Here is a 6,300-nt window from a genome sequence, read left to right on the forward strand (position 1 = left end):
TGTGTATATGTGTTTAATTCATTTATTTACTTTAGTGGGACCCCTTAGAGAAGATAAGATTTTACAATTTTACCTGTGGGACAGTTATATTTGCAGTTTCAACCCAATTTTAACTTCATTCTCAAAACAGTCCCTGGACTAATACTAACCTTTTAAGATTGTTGAATTGAAATGGGATTAACTCTGTATTAACCCATTCAAAACTAAGTTACCCATTCACAGTAGTATCAACTTCATCTCTCTTACCTCACGCTAACCAGCTCAGCAGCAAGGAACCTTCTGTAGGGTGACAAAGCAAAAGGCAACTGAGGGTTTTTGATCAAGATCCACGTTTTGGTTGTGAGAGGGGAACCAGACCACCATCTCCAAAGTGTGTCTTGAGTGTTCCTAATTATGCAAAGGGGGGAAAAAAGGGTTCCATTGGTGGTTAAAAAAAGTTTGAGACTAGATGAACAGGTTCCATGACTACCTAGGAAAAGTCTTTAGTACGCTGATAGGTATTTTCATGACTACATAAACGGGCAGTTATATCTCTAGTCTTCAGAAAAACCTTTCTGACTCCATCTTGGCTCATTCCCACCTGCCCACTGCATGTAAAATACTGTTTCTCCTCCCAGCCCACCATAATGTAGGCACCGAGAACAAAGGTTTTTGTTCACTCATGCACCCCTCCCCCAAGTACTGAGAGCAAGTAGTAGGTGTTCCAATACTTGAATGAGTTTGCTTAAAAGCATAAAATATGCAGACTTTTATAGTCCCTTCTCTCCCCCGCCCCAACATCTTGCAGTCTAAGTGTTCTGGCAAAAAAAAACTGCTGGGCTGGACATCTGGAAAGAAATGCTGTTGTGGTATATGAGGCCCAGTCTGACCTGGTTTCCCCCACCCCGATCCTTTGTACTGGCAATTCTAAGGTTTCACATTTGAACAGAATATTAGGTTTTGCATTATGTTTAGAAGTTGGGCTTTGTAGCATGTGTTATACTTTTTTAATTGAAAAGATGGATTTATAATTAAAAACTTAATCCCCATAATCCTACCAACATAGAACCTTTTAGTACCAAGAACAGTTTTCCAAGTTAGTATAGTTTTCATAATTTTTTAAAGCTGCAAAGAGTTTTCCATGTTCTACCATAGTTTATTAAATTAGTGCTCAGATGATGCATGTTTGTTAATTCTTGGTAATACTAGGAGTATGAGCTCTGACCAATCTGGAGTGACAGTCCTCTGCCATTGATTATATTCTGTATTCTCATCTATAAAGTATGAAAATGCCTACCTCAAAGATGGTGAGACAGTATATGCCAAGTGCTTAACCCTGTCTGGCACCTGGAACTATTTTCCTTCTGTTGAATACTTCTTAGACTGAATTTCTAGAGTCAATGGGCAGACTTTAGGGTAGCCAAGTGTACAAATCCTGAGAACTGTGGGTATTGCTTCTATTTTTATGGTGATGGTGGGTTTATTGGGCTCCTATTATAGACGCTCTCAGGATGGTTGCCTGTCTCACAGTGATCCTGATAAACCTTTGGCCACAGGTGCATCAAACTCTCCCAACAATGTGCAACAGAGGCATAGTCCTTGGAGCTTTGTCACGTTAATGGTGCTTTTGAGAAGAAAGGACCAAACTCCTACTGGGTCCCCTGTGTCTGTCATGGCTCCTGTCCTTTCAAACCTTCCCTGACAACAAAATATTACCGAGCTCTTCTGATCACTGCCCCTTGATTTAAGCTTGGCTTCTGTTTTATTAATACAACACTGGAAGACCAGCTGTTGTAAAGGCTAAGTATAATGGATATTCAACGTTTTGGTTTTTTTTTTTTTTTAAAGTAGGCTCCACGCTCAACATGGGACTTAAACTCATGACCCTGAGATTTTGATTCACATGCTGTACTGACTGAGCCAGCCAGGCACCCCTCTGTTCTTTTAATTTATTAATCAAATATTCTTAAATAACTCTACGCTATTCCTAAATATTCTTAAATAATCTGTTGTGTAAGTGGCTAGCACTACCAAGTCCCAACTTTGTGCCAGTCCCTGTTCTAGTGCTTTCTTAATCAGCACAGCGACTCTTTGAGGAAGATATACTATTCTTCCCATTTTATAGATGAGGAACAGAGACTCAGAAAGGATAAGCAACTTGCCCAAGAGGTTGTAGTCCCAGGCATTCAAGCTCCAGAGCCTGTGCCCGGCCTCTGCAACACTGCCTCTCCACAACAATGTCATATGTTCAAAAGTGTTACCTGAATGCCTGCAGCAAAAGGCAGTCCCCGGCCCTCCAGGAGCTTATAGTTTCGTGACAATAGGTGTGCTAATAATAATAACCAGCTGTAAATATAGTCTGGTAAGAGGGGTGACAGAAGTAGGGATGGCCAGAGCTAACTCAGGCCAGGAAGGTGACTAACTCAGGCCAGGAAGGCCAGATAATGAGCCAGATGAAGACAGAACATTCCAGGTAAAAGCAGCTGGAGCTGTAAAGACACAGAACCCAGATAGTTCCTTCCACAATTAGTTCTATGTGCTTGACAACAGGGGTCAGATTGGGAGATAGAAGACATTGAGTTAGAAAGAAAGGAAAGGGGTCTGGAGTTTACCCACTGGGCAGTGAATAACTAAATGATGGTGCTAAAGAAGACAGACGTGGGAGGCAAGCATCAGGGAGACTAGCTGAGAGGTGACTTACAAAGTTCAAGTAAGAGAGAAAGAAGGGCCTAACCTAAGGCAATGGGATGGAGACAGGTTAGAGCCAAGACATACCGAGGAAAAATTAACATGACTTGATGACTAGAGAGAAAATGCTGACATGGGTAACAGGTGGACAGTGGTGCCATTCCCCAAGATGTGGACGCCTGAAGAAAAAGACTCGTAGCTGGGCAGGCCTGGACTGTGGTGCTCTTGGGGAGCACTGAGTTAGAGATGGAGATAGGGAAGCATTACTGTGGAGTCTGAAGCCATTGGTTTGGTTAGCCAGGAAGCTGTATAGAAAAAGAGGGTAGAGAGGTACGCATAAGAAGAAGAAGGAGCAGAGTACAAAGGAGGAGGAGAAAGCCAGGAGAGCGTGCCGTCACAAGAATCAGGAGAGAAATTTCAGAGTCAGGTTGCGACAGGGCATGTGGGAAAGGACTGCCCAGGTGTGCATCCTGCCTTCCCCTCTTCCCAGGGGACATGTTATTTGGCAAACTATTCAACCAAAGTTCATGATTTCCCAAACCTGTAACATGAGAGGAGTATCTCCAGCTCTAAGGGATTATTCTGAGAGTTAAATAATGTGATCCATGTTCAAGAACTAGAGCACCCAGAAATGCAAACATATACACATATATATGTTATATCCCTCTTTCTAAAGTCCAGTGCTGCGGGGGGGGAGGGGGGGCAGTGGGGGATAAGCGACGTATAATTAAGAACACAAAGGTAGGGGCTCCTGGCTGGCTCAGTGACTTAATCTCAGAGCCATAGCTTCAAGACCCACGTTGGGTGTGGAGATTCCTTAAAAAAAATAAATAGGGGCGCCTGGGTGGTTCAGTTAAGCAACCTTGGCTCACAGTTTGTGAGTTAATCCCTGTGTTTGGCTCTGTGCCGACAGCTCAGCCTGGAGCCTGGGTCAGATTCTGTGTCTCCCTCTCTCTGCTCCTCCCCTGCTCATGCTCTCTCAAAAATAAACAATCAAAAAAAAATTTTTTTTAATAAAGTTAAAAAAAAAACCCCACAAAGGTAGATACTGGATTGAATTGTTTGCATATGCTCCATAGTTATTTGACTAAGCTACACATCCGATTTTAAAACTTTTTAAAACCCTTATGGGCAAGAATGAATGAGATAGTCTCTGGCCTTAAGACAGCTCCCTGTGTGGTCATGGAACTGAACACTGGGGTGGGCAGGGGGTAGAGGAGAAACGGCAGGTAGGTTTTAGAGGTAAAAGGGGGCTTATTGTTAGAAGGCACTAGGATGTGGACAAGAAATGGGGTCCATGTCAGAAAGTGGGACTGGGTGACCCTGTGTTCTGTGCACCTGGAAAAGCCAAACCCATGTACTTGCCCAAATAAGCCCTGGCTGCTGCACCTTTTTTATGAGGAGACCCCTCAGGAGGTAGACTGAGGCAGGGATTCAGGGAGGGGTATGTGTGCACCAGGGGTCCACTCACCAGTCAGAGGAAGCAGGTATCGTGTCCATCCATCCATACATACATGCAGGAGGGCCAGCTGGGCTTGCCCCACAGGCTTAGTGACCAGATGGACACACTGCTCTTGACTGCAGTAACTCTTAGATGTAGGGGGAAAAGCCTTCTTGTTATTATCTTCCTTTGTCTCCTTTTTATAATATTCTATTTAATGTTTAACTTTATATCTAATATTTAGAAATTAAATATTACATACATACTGAAATACACTTTGGGAAAGGGTGAATATAAAAATAAGAGAAAAGAAAATTACGGTCTGTTATTTTTTTTAAGAGAAAAATCACCTAAATCTGGATTAGGTGATAAGTGAACTCATTAGGTATTGTCATAATAACAGTGTGCTCTTTTCCACTTTTCAGATAAGGAAGATGAGGCTCAGAGAGGTTAACTGACTTGTCTAAGGTATACAGCAAATAACCTGCACTGGAACTCAATTACACAAAGTCTATACTCTTAGCCCAGTCCCCCTAAAGTAGAGCAAACTACTTAACCTTTTGAGCCTCAGTTTGTGTTCAGATTATCTGATATATAACAAATCACTCTAAAACTTAGCTTAAAATGATGATCACTGATTATTATCCTTCATGGTCCTGGACTTTGACAGGCCTCAGCTAGGCAGTTCTGTCTTGGTTCTCAGTCAGTGGCTGGGCTGGAGTCATCCTGAAGGGTTCCTCATTCATGTCTGACAGCTGATACTGGTTATCAGCTGGAACTTAGGGCTGTCATGTCAGGCTTCTCCATGTGGCCTGGGCTTCACAGCATGGTGGCCGGGTCTCAAGACACAGAAGTAGAAACTACTAGTTCTTAACACAACTGTGAGACTGGCCTAGCATCACCATCACTGTATCCTACTGATTAGAGTCCAAATAAAGGGGAGAGGACAGAAATACCAGCTGTCAATGGGGCTAAGTTTTAGAACCTCCGCATCTATAAAATCTGGAAGATGGACATAACTGCACAATGAAGACCTGTTATTTTTGTCATGCCAAACTTCCCTTCTTCTAGCAGCAGAACTCCTATTTTTCTTTTGGGGATTCTTCCCTTTCCCTGTCCACACTCATAGGCCCTGTGGCCATGCTCTGCCATCACTTAGAACCTGAGAACAATGCTAAGAGAGGAGACCAAGCTGAAGAATAAAGAAATACATTCCTGATGACAACTCTTGAAGCCCTGCATCCACTGGGTCTGCATAACTGTATCTGGAACTTTAAATTGGTGAAACAGTAAACTTCCCCCTGCTTAAGCACATTTGAGTCCAGTTTCTACAACTTGTAACAGAAAGTTCATATTACATCCACCTAAAAGGTGGTTATAGAGATTAAATAAATGTAAAATGTGCCTTTTACACAGCACATATTCACAAGTTTTATTTACTGTTATTATAGAATAATCTTATTACAAAGAATGTGGCCATGGCTATAGGGATTTTTATTTGCCCAAAGTTAATCAATGGTCGAACTGGAATTCAAACCCAGGAAACCTAGATCAGAATCTTGCCCAGCTTTATACTCCGTATTTCTGTGGTCTTGTCAGATGGTCCACTGTAGAGTGTATAATGTCCTGATAGGATTAGAGATGACCTGGCCAGGCCTGGCTAATACTGAATGGACACTCATGTACTCCCATTTCAACTCCTCATCCATAAAAAAAAGCAAAAAACAAAAAAAAACCCCAAATCATCATGTTACTATTTCCTGGCTATCTAAAAACTGCTCCAAATCCTCAAAAAGCATTCCAGCAGCTGCTACTAAAAACATTCTGAGTCAGCACATGAAACGAGGCCTGAGAGAGATTAAAAACAAAATTGGGCCATATTTTGAGACTCCTCAAATTAAGAGTTTGGACTTAGCCATATGACTTGCTTTGACCAAAAGAACCTCGCAAACATGCCATGGGCAAGAACTTGGAAGAGCACTTATACACTGGAGCTTACCTGGTCTGCCTGCTAGATTCTGGGTACATGTGGCCCACTTGCCCTGCTGCCCAGCCAACTCCTTAACAAGTGGGTGAGATTATCTGGGACCCATGGCCCCCCCAGCCAATCTGCCAGCTCACTTCAGCCATATCATAGCCCAGATAAGGAGAACTGCCCAGCTGAGTGCAGCCCAAATTTCCAAGCCACTGAA

This window comes from Herpailurus yagouaroundi, unplaced genomic scaffold (genome assembly GCF_014898765.1).
Source record: "Herpailurus yagouaroundi ecotype Mexico unplaced genomic scaffold, PumYag 196, whole genome shotgun sequence".
Classification (NCBI taxonomy): domain Eukaryota; kingdom Metazoa; phylum Chordata; class Mammalia; order Carnivora; family Felidae; genus Herpailurus; species Herpailurus yagouaroundi.